The 14,237-nt window shown below is 41.0% G+C and overlaps 1 protein-coding gene across 3 annotated transcripts in view; it reads right to left on the bottom strand.

The window, feature by feature from the left end:
- Positions 1–14,237, bottom strand: part of TSHZ3 (teashirt zinc finger homeobox 3) — a 110,288-nt gene that overhangs the window by 25,943 nt on the left and 70,108 nt on the right. Inside the window, exon 1 of one of the 3 annotated variants that reach the window (XM_042438705.1) lies at positions 473–580. The exons of the other annotated variants lie outside the window; for them this stretch is intronic. The gene's annotated coding sequence lies outside the window, so the exon portion shown is untranslated. Of the gene's footprint in view, positions 1–472; positions 581–14,237 lie in introns of those variants that run through there. 3 annotated transcript variants of the gene reach the window in all.

Raw genomic sequence — 14,237 nt, 5'->3', positions numbered from 1 at the left:
CCACGGGGGATCTTGGAACTGAACCCCAGCGGGTAACAAGGATCCACTTTAGTACCCGTAGATCAGTGTGCATCATAATTTACAAATATCACTCTTCTCAATCATCTCAACACCTGGATATGTTTTGCAAGACCACCTTACATGAGAATGAGCCTGAATTTAGAACGAATGAATGCCTACAGATGAATGATGGTCATTTCTTAACATTCATCTCCTCAAGGTGATAGGGCAACTGGTACTGGTCTGGCTTGGCTTTGTGTAGACACATCTAGAAGACAGTGAGGAAAGAGGGAAAGGGAAATGAGTGCTGTCTTTTTTAATCACCAGATGTCAAAGTTGACTTCTTGACAGCCAAATCACATGATGAGATGTTGCTCCAGAGCTGAGCGACTAAAAACATTATTGTGCTTGCTCCCCAGAATGGGGATGCATAAGCGCTCTGTCACTTCAGATGGAGTTACTGGCTGCTCACCTAGACAGGTGATGTGTCAGGGCCCATGCTGGCAGCCTCCTGCTGAGAGAAGACCACTGCTGCGCTTGACAAATGAGAGGAGACGTCACTACCAAAACTCCTGCCAAGAGGCCTAACAGTCAAACGTCGATCTTCTCATCAAGGGAACCGATGTGATGACTTTGACATGGTGTCTCTGTTATTTAAAAGGATATCTTTAATGCTTTAAGATGATGAGAGAAGCAGAGGCTTATGAAACTTTCAAAAGACACTTTGCCGTCTTCTTCTTTGTCGTCGTCTTGCTACATGTAGGCCTTACATGATGACAATTACCATTAAATACCAAATTTGTGCTTCTCCCAATCCTACCGCTACCTGTTAATCTTTTATAATCAATTACCTTGTGCAAATTATGTTTGTTTGCTTCTAATTATAACTAATTATGCTTCTAAATATGTTCTTTAGGCTACCAAGAGAATGTAATCTGAGTGGGATAGGAAGGAGGAGGGAAGAGAGGAGAGGAGAGGAGAGGAGATATCATTAGCAGAACAGTCTTTTAATTAGTGAACCGGAATAAGAATGTGTACATTATAAGCAGAAATGGGTGAATGAACCTATTTCTGCTCCATGTCACTTCGGCATGTGTCTTTCCTTAAGTCCACTCTCTCCTGTTTCCACATAAATGTGTGCACTGCTTTTAAATCTGCACCAAATTTTGCTACAGGTATTTTAGATATTATTTTTAACCATTTGAGTTCAAATTACACATTTTAATTTGGAACTATGACATGACATTGAAAGCATGAAAAATGGATAAATGTCCATTCAGACATTAGGAAGGGAGGATGGGAGGGAGAGAAGAGGTTAGGTCCATTCAGAATTTGTAAAGAGTGAATCCCTCAAGCCTCCATGAGAACTGCAATGCCACATGTCCAAATCTTGAGATTGGGAAGAGGACAAGGGTAAACATGATTCAGCTAACTAAACTGTGGGTTGGCATTTTGCTAGTGATACACAGGCATTAAGACCAATGTATGCCTGTACATGCCTTTTTTGTGCTCTCTGCAGATGCAGGAATACATTATTTCCCTTGCACAATAACCCCCTAACCACTAGATCCACTGATCTTCTGCATCCCCCCACCCAACATGGACCTTCAGTGTCCAGAGAAGGTAGGGACAGCCTAGAAGCACCATGTCATGTGCTAATAGCTGGAGGCATGATGATGAAGGCATTCTTTGGGACCTTTTGTGGTTCTCCTGTGGTTCCAGAGGATGTTTTTGGTTTTGTGTTCTAGTTTTCAGAACATGATCCAGCTATTCTTGGCTGGTCCCTACCCTTTCCCAGCTTCAATGTCCATGAGAGGGAAGGAGAATGGTGACACACATGAGGCAGAAGAGCAGAGATGGAATACAGTTCCTTCTGGTTTAACTTTTCAGTCCATCTCCAGAATGCAGGGTCTTGGCCACAGTTGACTTCCTAATTACAAACGGTTGCAAAAGACATGAAACTATACAATGGCTATCAACAACCAGAAGCCTCCATGAAGAGGAGTGAGCATAATACAAAAACTGAACCATGTCTATAGAAATTTAGACTGCAGAATTCATTGAACAGAATTTGAAATTGCTGATACCCGATTCTGAAAAATCTCCCCACTCCCGCCAAACCAGCACATCTTGCTATTAAAATTGTACTCCTTACAGCTGTGCTGCTAAAACATGCCATGTGTTTTTAAAAGGGTTAAAAAATATTTAATACATGTCTTATTACAAAAAGGCCACAATCAAAGACAGTTAAGTATACCTAAATCCATGCCTTCTTATGAGCTTAAACTCTATCTTGGGCTGCAAGGCACAGAAACTATTAAAATGTTTCATTATGTGTACTTTGCAGTCAAGAATGTAAAAAGTAAAAATCTAACTAGACTATTGCACAACCTTAGCTGTAGCTACCAAAGAGTTTCTTTAGCTTGTAGAGCAGAAATCTATAGTCTTGTGCTGTAAGGTATTATGGAATTAAACAGAAAATCATAGCATTAAACCCGGCTGTTAGTCCCAACTATTGCAGAACAGGAACTTAATGAATTAAAATGTCTGTTAAATTCCCTTCATTCAATAGGTTCACTCTACTTGGGATTCACAACTGAAATTATCCCAATGGACTTTAATAGGCTTTGGCAAGATAACGCCCTAAAATAATTGCAACCAAACCCAGTCATACATCCCAAATTCTTTCATCAATGGGATTCTTCACCCTTTAAAGGAATACTTATAATACATTATTTCATGTTGGAAAAGTCTAAGATGTTTAAGGATTTAAGAAATTATGTTTAATGATATTATATATATATATATATATATATATATATATATATACCAAATCTGAATGCCCAATTTTTACAGAATGAATTCACTTCTCTCTCACACAATCTGTGTGTGTGTGTGTGTGTGTGTGTGTGTGTGTGTGCTTTCATACAATGCACATGTACATTGATGAATCTTAAGTATTTTCCTCTGTCTAAATACAAACGTCTCTGTGTAAAATGATGGGCATTTGGACAAAACTTGCCACCAGAGAAAGAACTCTTTCCAGGTTTAGAGGAAAAGGCTGATTCCATTGGATGCAACAATTAAAAAGCTAAATAATGTCCCTATGATCTGATATGAACCAAGTTCCTGAGAACCTAAAGGCTTCATAAGCGACGGGACTTTATTTCCTGAGATGGGCTGGTCAGCAGCCCTAGACAAACAAAGCCTTAACAGAAATGTTACTGAGGAAATAATAGCCATTTCCAATGATAATACACAATTTTAGCACCTACGCTCAGCTGATTTAGGTGGTCGGCTAACATGTCAAACAGCCTGCCTTAGTTAGGTGAGCCTTTAATGGGTAACTGGCAGGCGCTGGCAGCCTTATTTCTGTTTTAGATTTGGTTTGTCATTGGATATCCATTACCTGCCATTCATCTTTGATCTCTTTGGACAGGCCTGATCAAAAGATGTCATTTGACCTACTCCAGTTGGCAGAAACTTGTATGACTCTCATAAAGGGGGCACCCCAGCTATAAATAAAATGACATTATTATTTTTCTGTCCTATCATGTAGAAGAGACAATTATGATAATACAGTGTCTGTCACTAGCTCCTCGGCAAATTGCTAGCTCTCACGCAACTGTTTAGCTTTCTTATTTGTTTTTTGTCTGTTTTCTTCCATTTCAAGTGGAAAATAAAGCAGAATTGAAATCGCTAATGCTTTTGCCTCACACTCTTGACAGACTCAGGGGTTTCTCTTTATGGGGCTGACATACAGATGTGACCATCAGATTATCTTTGTCAATGGTGGGCAGTGACTAAATGCTGTGTTGTTTGTCACACTGAGCAACAATGGAGGCTGAGGATTTTGTGGTTTGTTTAATGATCAGCACAGAGAAGCTTGAAGCCAACCTCAGAGCTGGTGTACAGTGCTGAAAATAGACAAAATTACAGGTATAGTTTATTGGATTCTTAATAAAGTCACAATAGAGAGAGTGTGCTCAGTTTTATTTGACAGGCTGGAGGCCTTTGTGTGAATGGGCGACAAGATGGAAACAATGGCCCCATACAGACTGCCAAAATAAAGCTGCTTTGGGTCACTTTGGAGGTATGCTGTTTAAATTATACATGCGTCCTTAGAGTCCACAATCTGCGCCAAAGCTGTGCGCCAGTCCTTAGGACTGGATCATGGTTTTGTCGCAGTTTCCGGACACTTTGGACGCATGCATACCTCCAAAATGACCTGAAGCTGCTTTATTTTGGCCTGTCTGTATGGGGCCATAATGTCACGTTGAATATTTTTGCATCCATTCTATGGGTAGCATCCTAACTGAAACACACACAAATCCAACATGCCCTATAGGTTTGAGCATCTAAGAATGATAGGTTTGTTAGATACACAAAAGAGCAATACTTGCATTGGCCAACAAAAATGCAGAAAAAACACGATGCAAGCTTTTGAAGCTCCACTGGCTTCTTCATCTGGCAAAAGAAGTTTCAAAATCATACAGGAGAAGATAAGTAACATTGGTAAAGTCACATGCCTACATTTTGTACCAGGAATTGCTTCGGTTATAGTTCACTTGTTCTAGAGAAATCTCAATGCAGTCTCCCCCTCTTGACAATGTGGGGACAGAAACAAAGCGCAATAAAAAACGTGAAGTCGAAGACTTTCATGGCTGGCATCCATAGTTTTTTGTGGTTTTTTCGGGCTATGTGGCCATGTTCTAGAAGAGTTTATTCCTGACGTTTTGCCAGCATCTGTGGCTGGCATCTCTGGAACTCTGGAGTTCCAGAGACAGGGAGAAGACACCAAGAAGGTCCTCTCCTGTGTTCTGACCATATATCTGTGAGGGTGGTGGGACAGAAGGAAGGGTCTCCCCAGAAGATCTCCTCAGAAGATCTTAAAGCACGGGCAGCCTCACAGATACAGTCTGTCAGTTAGCTTGAACAGTGCCTACACACACACACACACACACACACCTACCACACTTTTGCTTACACTAGAAGTTGGACTCAAGTGTTTTCTAAATGTTGTTGGTTTGCAGCTCATAGCATAGGTAGCCAGTATAGCTAATGGTGAGGAGGCTTGGGAGCTGTAGCCCATCAACATCTAGTTGATACCTGTTCCCATGACTGGTGTACAACTGATTTTAGAATTGTGCCATGTGGCACATAACAACTAAGCATTAGACTAGTGTAGTCAGAACTAAAGGAATATGTACAAGCTGTGTTTATTCCAAGCAGTTTGTGAAAATTAGGATATACCTAGGAATATTCCCAAAATTCTTCCATTAACCCAACCTTGAATTTAAATGGGAACAGATGTTTTAGAAACCTTCATTGTTCTACCTTAAAGTCTGAAATTAATGCTGTATATGTTCAATTTGCAATAATGTTCTGCTCCTTTAGCTCATTCTTATCTTTCCATCTGCCATATTAATGAAGTGGAAGCAGACTTTAATAAAACATGGTGGGGGGTTTTCCCCAATCTTGACATGTTTGCATGGCATTTGTTCCATGGCTCTTTTTGTTTGGCATTTAACAATACATAGGAGCACATGTACGCATCAATGAAACATTATGCAAACAAACACACAAGCAAAGCCTTCATGCAGTCATCTATAAAAGTGGGAGATGAGATAAAATCTTGCAACATGGAGTGTTCTGGTTTACTGCTCCAGTCAATTACCCATGCGCTCCTCCATGATACCCCATTCATTTTCTCCTTACACTGAGAGAACCTCAGTGAGAAAAATGCATGTGTATCACAATGCCGATAATGGGTATTCAGCAACCCCAGGCTGAAGTTAGGGCCTCCAGCATCCTGACAGGGACCCATGACTGAAAACTGCCCTAGTTTCAGAAACTTGCCACTGAAAATAAAGAAAAATTACAACCTAGTGTCCTGACCAGTACTGAAAGGTGATGTTTAGTCCTCACGGCATTCTCAACATAGCCATACTGCAGAAGAAGACTGCAAGGGGGCAACTGCATAGTGGCCAGGGTGACAATTTCCCCCATCTGTCTCCCCCATAGGCTGCACCCTCTTGAGTACTCCCTATATTAATATTAATATTAATGTATTTTTGAGATACTTTGTTCAAAGACCGTAAATAAAATTGACCTCTATCATCATCAGAGTCCTTCTTAGCACGACGATCCAAAGTGACAATCATTTTCTGACACCATTTTGATTGAGAAGGACTCTGATGAAAACAGATGCTGGGGTGTTTCTGAGCAGCTTTCTGTGTGGAGCTGGGGATGTTTTTATACATTCGGGGGGCTTTCAATATGGCTTTTGAAAGACAAATGTCAGCAGAGCAAGCCAAAAACAATTTTTGAAATGGGGGGAGGAGTCAGAGGGCTTTGAGCAACTGACAAGGGGCTCCAGAAACAGCCGAAATGGGACACAGATACTACATCAACCCCATAGCGTTGCAGTTTCCTCATCCCTGCTCTAGGGTATTATGGGAAATGAAAAGCTGGCCATGTCCTATCTTCCAGCATTCCCAGGAGCATTGCTGCCATTGGTAGAGGAAGTGGATCATTAGAGTCTCCCCTCTGACCTGGATCTAGTCTTATGTTAGACAATACCTAGATGTATAGGGGGAAAGGGTGAAAATAAGTCCCATTTCTGATCTCTCAAGCTTTCCACTTCTTACATGTCCTTACAATAAGGACATCTGCCAACCCTACTCTCACTGTTCACCTGCAGTTTCAAAGCACACTCTTAAGAACATCACCTGCCACCCATAATGGCACACACCTTTCAATAGCCACTTCTTGTATCCTTCTAGATAGCCTCCCACACACCCTGTTCCAATTTTGCAGTCACTAGAAGCTGAAGTCATACAAGATCTGTAGAATCACTGATGACCCACCATATTGGGCAAGTAGGCTCACAAATTCTGCAAGTCTGTGTTTGAGCCAAAGACATAAAAGTAGGCCAAAGGACAACCATGAGGGAAAGAGCTGTCATGCAGACATGTAATAATAATTTTGGGGTATAAGGGACCCTCCTGCTTTCCTCTGCTAACAAGGCCAGGGACCTTTGTCCTGAAGACCAGTCTTCTGCTCACAGGGTTACCCTCCATGTGGCAAAGTTACCTGGAGACACATGATAATGGGATCACATCTTGCAGCTTCCATTGTGCCCTTGTGCCTCACAAGGTTAAAATGCCACACACAGCCATACCAATTAAGGTAGAGGAGTACAAATAATTCCATCTGTAGAGCACTGGTCCCTTTCCAACAATGATCCCAGTTTGATACTTCTCACAGCAATTCTCTGAGCATATAATTTTCCTTCACAAATAGATCTGTGCCCCTTTGTTAGGAAGGCAGACAACTTTGAATGATGCATCCACTCTGAGAGCACCAAAATCCATCAGAAAACTTGGCTGGGTTGAGCTTTCTCTAATTTACCTGAGCTCATTTCTTTGTGCTTCAAACTTAATAGAGGTACATAATCACATGTGAAGTAATGAAAAATAAAGGTTCACAACAGGTAATTTGGATCAGAGGCAGATTAGCCTGAACTCTTGTATTTATTCTCGCTGAAACAAATAGAGATGCTTAGCTTCGCAAATCTAATCTGAAAGTGTGTTTCGTTCGCTGCTACTTCTGCTACTTAACAATTATTTAGTGCCAACAGTATGCCAGGTGCTGAACAGAGCACAGATGTAATGCCCAAGGGGCATAAAATCTACATTAAGCAAACAAGACTTGGGACAAGGGGAGAGATCAAGTGATTTATTAATAAAAGGGACAGGGCAGGTGATATTTTGGTGGCAGTGGAGGTAAGGTGGCTGAGGAGTGGGGGCTGTGATGAAAGAATGGGGTGCATTTCTTATATCATGCTAAGAAGGTAGAAATTTTGTTTCAGAAAACCATAAGGATTAGAGTTGAAAGGGATCTCAAGGGGCATCTTGTCCACCCCCCGCCATGCAAAAATATATATCTAAATCACTCCTGAAAGATGCTCATCTCCAAAGATGGAGAGGCCACCATTGAACAGCTCTTACACTCAGAAAGTTCTTCCTAATTCCTTAGGTGGAATCCCTGTGCTGGTAATATGAACCCAACAGTTTGTGTTTAGATTTATCACAGCTTCTCACCACAACCCACAGTAGTATTCCCCCAGTTTCCTAGAGAGCAAAAGAAACTTCCTTGGATGAAACTCATTACTTGGACCCTTTCCAGTCATGGCTCAAACAGTGACAAACACTGGAAAGAAACAGTTATAGTCAACTTGGTAGATTACCTACGCCTGGTACTGGACAGGGAAAGTCTGAACCTGGACATCTCAGTGATTTTCAATACACATGATTTTTCTGGACCATTTTCTGTCTGATATGGTACTTGAGGACGGTGTTTCACAATGGTTTCAGTCCTTTTTGACTGAGAATATCCAGAAGATAGTAGTGGGGAACTGTTCAACCTCACAGATTTTAGCTCATGGGGTTCTGCAAGGTCCAATACACTACGCTATGCTTTTAAAGATGAAGCCCGTGTGAGAAGTCATTCAAAATTAGTTTTCTGTGGGTTTTCCAGGCTATGTGGCCACATTCTGGAAGAATTTATTTGTGACGTTTCACCTGCATCTGTGGCTGGCATCTTCAGAGGGTGGTTGCATAGAGGTTTGTGAAGTATATAAATCACTCGCTCCCAACCAAGGGTCACACAAGTGTATATACCCCACACACATCCATGCCACCACCCTCCGAAGATGCCAACCACAAATGCAGATGAAGCATCAGGGATAAATTCTTCCAGAACATGGTCACATAGCCTGGAAAAGCCACAGAAAATTATGGACACCAGCTATGAAAACCTTTGACTTCTTGTCTGAAATTGTGAGGCTAGATCTCACCACTATGCTGATGATAGCTACATCTCTTCATCTACAACTGGTGCTAAGGACTCTGTGAAAGTCCTGGACTGTTCTTTGGATACAGTGAGGAACTGGATGAGGGTGAAGAAACTGAGGCACAAACCAGGCAAAGCTGACCCAGGACTGGGACTACAGCCTGTTCTTGTTGGGATTGCACTCCTTGTGAAATATGAGGTTTGCAATTTGGGAGTGCTCTTAGAACCAGCATTGCTCCTGGAAGGATTATTGGCAGCTATGTCCAGGAATGACTGTCCCAACTTCAGCTGATGTGCCAGCTGCAACCCTTTCTAGGGAAGGTAGATTTGGACACTGTGATTCGTGCCAAATTTATCTTCCAATTAGACAACAGTAATGTGCTTTATATGAGACTGCCCTGGAAAGTGTTCAAAAGCTAGTTAGTGCAAAATGAAGGAGCCAGGCTGTGATTTGGTATCATATCACCCATCTTTTACCAATTACACTAGCTTCCATTAGGACCTATTCTGAGTAGTATTTCAGAGCAACCAAAAAAAAATCCACGTTTCAAACTACTTCATTCCATATATCTTCTCTCTCCAATACTGGTTTTTGACATTGTCCCAGCAATGTATACTATACAGTCACAGCACTGCACTTTGATACCACTTTAATGATCATAGCGTCATACTACAGAATCCTAAAATTGGATATTTGGCATGGTACTTATAATTCTCTGCTAGGGATCTCTAGTGCATTTCTACTGTAGCACTAGAACTCTCTTGCAGAGAACTCTAGGTATCCCATCAAACTATGAATCACAGAATTCTATAGGGAATCCAATCTCATAAGGATGTAACCTGATCCTTAATATTCCCAATTATTCATTTCCTGTTTGAAAATGAGTTTCCCAACATTCAAGAAGCCTCTCCATAGGTGGGACATATAAATAATAATAATAGTAATTATTATTATTATTATTATTAAGAATAATAGAGCAGCAAGACAGTTCAGACAAATTTGGTTTTGGTGTAAAAAACACCACAAAACACTGGAACAATTTGGTACATTTGAATACAGGAAGAATATTGTGCAGAAATATTGTTTCTTCCATGGTGGGAAGAAAACCACAATAATTATTTAGCTTTGTATGAGATAATGAAAGAGTGAATGATACACATCCCTAATAGATGCAGGAAGGTTTGCATAGTAGTTTTTGCACAATTTGCATGATTAAGTTGCATCATGAACAGCATTCTCAATTTTCATCTTATTTACAACATTATAACATTTTCAGTTTTCGGCTTATTTACAATCTTTCTACATTACTGAGAAACATGTGTATCTTGATGAAGAATGATATCCCAAACACTAATGTGATTGTACAGATTAATGTGCCAAAACTTTTTTGTGTGTGCAATTTTGTCATAAAGCACGTGAAATCTTGAATACTGCTTTAATGCCATTCCAAAAGAATCTTCTTTCAACTGTGTACAATCCCAACAAAGTCGCTTTTTGAGTGGTGGCTTATCAATTCACTTGTGCTCACCAGAAACATTGGAGCTTATCGAACTGGGCTTGGGGAACGCAAATGGCGTGCAATGATTCTGTTTAGAATCATCCTTGAAAAGGATGGGGAACAGATTGGGGACTTCCGGTGGCATTGGTGGCATTCCCCTATATGGTAATATGGGTGATTTCCCTATTCCGTTCCCTTCCTGATCCCTTCTGTTCCATGCCATTTGCATTCCCTGATCCCTGTGTGATAAGCTCCATTGAATGAATAGGGGTGGAGGGGTACATAAATGAATTCAAATATGTATAAAATTAAATGCTGCACCCTGCACCAAATCAGGAAATTAAATGTGAAAGCAGTATAATGTACTTGGTTCTATTGGGGTAGCGGGGAGGATCAGCCATTCTGTTGGCCTTAAGAAAACTTCAGAAGGGATATTGTGGCAATGATTGTATTGGGCCAACCAAAACCAAAGACACATCTGCACAATCTATTGAGGTCATTAGATCTCTTCTCTAGGCAGGACCTTCTGTTTTCTCACTCCCAGAGAACCTACAGGCTGTTATAAGTGGACCATAACAGCATCTGATGGGTTCCACAGGAGACTCTGCAGACCCTTCCTCCTTATTCCATCCCAGGGACAACCACAGACATTATGACTCCCCCATCCTAACCATTTAAAAAAAAAAACATTCTGTCCATAAGGAGAGCTACTTGAAATCTTGTGCAAAAAGTTGTATCTTTTGGGCTTGGTTATCACTGCATTTTTAGAATGCCAACAACGTTCTCATCCAGTTAGTACTAGATGACAAGAATGCTGTTTCTTCCCTTGTATTGTGCTTATTTTTGTACTCATTTCTACCCCTGTTTCCAACTTTCCCCATTGAGTAGAGTGTGTGCACATATTTTCCACAGAAAAACACAGGCTGGTTTCATGTTTTTGTTGTCAGAAATGCACCATTCAGAAAAATGCACTGCACATAAAATTCCTTTTTGTGCAAAACCCAGTGTTTCTGTGTGAGCCGTTTATTTTTCAAAAACATTTTTTTAAAAAAAACATAAAAACATATTATTACTCCTTCAATCTCCCCCAGTGGAGCAAAAAAAAAAAAAAAAAAAAAAAAAAAAAAAACCCCCAACCCACTCTGCATTGATCCATTGTCATAGGTGAGAATAACATAAGCAACAATTTACATCCCTCATCTGCACACATAGGCATTGAATCCAAACCTGCTCTAAACAGCCAACGAGGCACATCCGGAATTGCGAACTGGTACACTCCTGCTGGGGAAATGCCTCTGACTTCTCTACATCTCATTATCTCCTGGTGCCACTGTTGGAACGTGAATGCAGTCAATCACTCCCAAGACCCTCAAGAAACTACCAATGACATATAAACCTTCATTGACTTTCTGTTGCAGTGGTGGAGTGTTTGGGAACTTGATGAATGTCTGGATGTGTTGCAGCATGGCATGAAGGAAATGAGTAAGGTACCTAGACATCAAGGACTGACTCATCTCTTTATCACCCTTTTCTCCCACCCTTTTGAAGAAGGAAGAGTGCCAATCTCTCCCCAGCACCAGCACCACCATAGTCATCTGGCATGGAAAGACATAGAAACCAACAGTGATTTCTTCAGGGCTGGGCAACCAACTGCTTTTAGCACATTTTCAACTGAACCAACACAGTCTCTGATGTTTCCAATCCAGGCAGAAGAAAAAGGACAGACACAAACACAAGCATGCTTGGCATCTGCGTCTGATCTCTAGCATTCCCCAAAGATGCTAAGAAGTACGACAGTCAAGAGGAGAACTTCCCCTCACTAGAGCAAGCTTCAGGCTGCTATCAATGTCACTCTCTCTGCCTGACTACATTGCTGTTATTTCAACCAAAAGGAAAGGTGTATAATAATCATACAGGATGTGTTATTAATCCACCGATGAGGGTATGTGCATCCCACTGTGAAGAAACCATGCACAGAATTGTAAATCCTTCTCTGTGTATATTGTCTGGTTGCTGTGGTTTTTCTCCCCGCACACTCACCCTTTCTTCTTGCTTTGCTCTAGGTTAAACCTCCCTATCTCAGCTGCCTGTCTTCTAATTAGACATTTTCAGCCTCCTTAGGATATCAATTCATGGGTAGAAGTTGAACATTTTGACGATGGGGGGAGGGAATAGGTTAGTGAATAATTCACACTGCCAATGGTGCCTCGCATAAAAAGGGCTGAGATTCCTGATCCTTCTATTTGAGAATGTAACTGAGCCATCCAGACTTCTCAGCTGAAGAAACCTCATACTGAGTCTCACTTCAAAATGAATCGCATGCATTTACATAACCAACTTCACATAGTTCAGGTTTTCAAATTTTCAGTTGCATGCTTTCTGATGAATCGGGGATTCTTGCAAAAAGATAAGGATCTGCCATGCACAGGTAAAAACAACAGCAGCAACATAAAACCAGGAGTTTATTAGGAGTTTACAGTGTCCCATCTCCCCATCTCCCCAACACCACATTCTACTGTAATGCCAATGTAGAGATTTTGATCAGGGCAGTGATGACAGGGGAAGAAACAATTAAGTTTCCCCTTCCACCACAGTTGTTTTTCATCCCCTTTGGGACTAATATCATTCAGGATATTCTGGGGATGAAGATATCAGAGCTCAGAGGGAGTTACTTACTTGGACTACAATTCCAACACTGGCCATATTGCCTGGGAAAATTTGTAAGTTGTAGTTCAGAAAACAACATTCTCAAACTCTCTGTGATATGGTCCCTGATAACAGCAAGGAGGCAGGAGAAATGCTGTTAGATTTTATGTTTTCTGCCCTTGAAACTGCCAAAATACTCCCCACTCCATTTTTATGATCTGTGAAAGTGGGAGCCACAGGGATATAATTCTTCACTAATTTTGTTCCTCGAGAAAGCAATGAGTAATTTTAGCAATGTTCTTTCTGCTGCAGTTTTCAAAGACTGTTTGCAGATTAGGAAATCCACTTTTTTCTTTTAAAGGTAATCCAAGGAGATGGGATATTTTAGTATTCTCTGGAAAAGGTTTTGGCTACAGAATTTATAAATAACTAGACAAACAGGGCAAGAATTTTATGACATTGCAACCAAAGAATTTCAAATAACGTCCCAATTTCATCTATAGTCCCTCTTCTCCAGATACCTCAGGAGTAGCATGGACTAGAGCTCTCTGGCACAGAATTCTAAGTAATTCATCAAACTACAAAGATTACACCTGATGTATCCATGACAGTTAAGGTGGCATAACAACAGTTTAAAACTGCTATAATGTGTGGTGTAAACTTGAAACACATTTAAATTCACTTACTCTTATGTAGATATAGTACATATGGTGACCTTAAGCAAACCTATTCCAGGGCTATCGTAGAAAGGTGTGTTCAGGGGGGGGGGTTGCCTTTGCCTTCTTTGGCTGAGAGAGTGTGACTTACTGAAGGTCACCCAGTGGGTTTCATGGTGAGAGGGGAGTCAAATCTCTCCAGTTGCAGTCTAGCACTCAAAAAGCTACAGCACACTGGCTCCCAGAACAGCTATTGCCTTCCCACTGTCTGCTAGAAATTCATGCCTGTTTCTGTCCATCCTTGCTGCCTTTCCTCCAAAATTAGACTGAATTATCAGTCACTACAGCCTAAGAAAATTAAAAAGAAAACAGTGATCTTGGGAGCTAAGCAGGGTCAGGGGGACCACCAAGGAATACTGGGCACTGTACGTTGTATTTTAGATAAAGGCAAACTACCCTTAAGTTTTCCTTGCCCAAGAAAACCAAGTGAATTTCATGGGTTCACCATAAATCGACAGGTGACTTGAAGGCGCACATGGTGCAAACACACGCACACATATATGTGGGGTAGGAAGCATAA

Source organism: Sceloporus undulatus, chromosome 8 (genome assembly GCF_019175285.1).
Source record: "Sceloporus undulatus isolate JIND9_A2432 ecotype Alabama chromosome 8, SceUnd_v1.1, whole genome shotgun sequence".
Classification (NCBI taxonomy): domain Eukaryota; kingdom Metazoa; phylum Chordata; class Lepidosauria; order Squamata; family Phrynosomatidae; genus Sceloporus; species Sceloporus undulatus.
The sequence above is the reverse complement of the archived record's forward strand: the minus strand, read 5'-3'. Positions and strand labels throughout refer to the sequence as shown.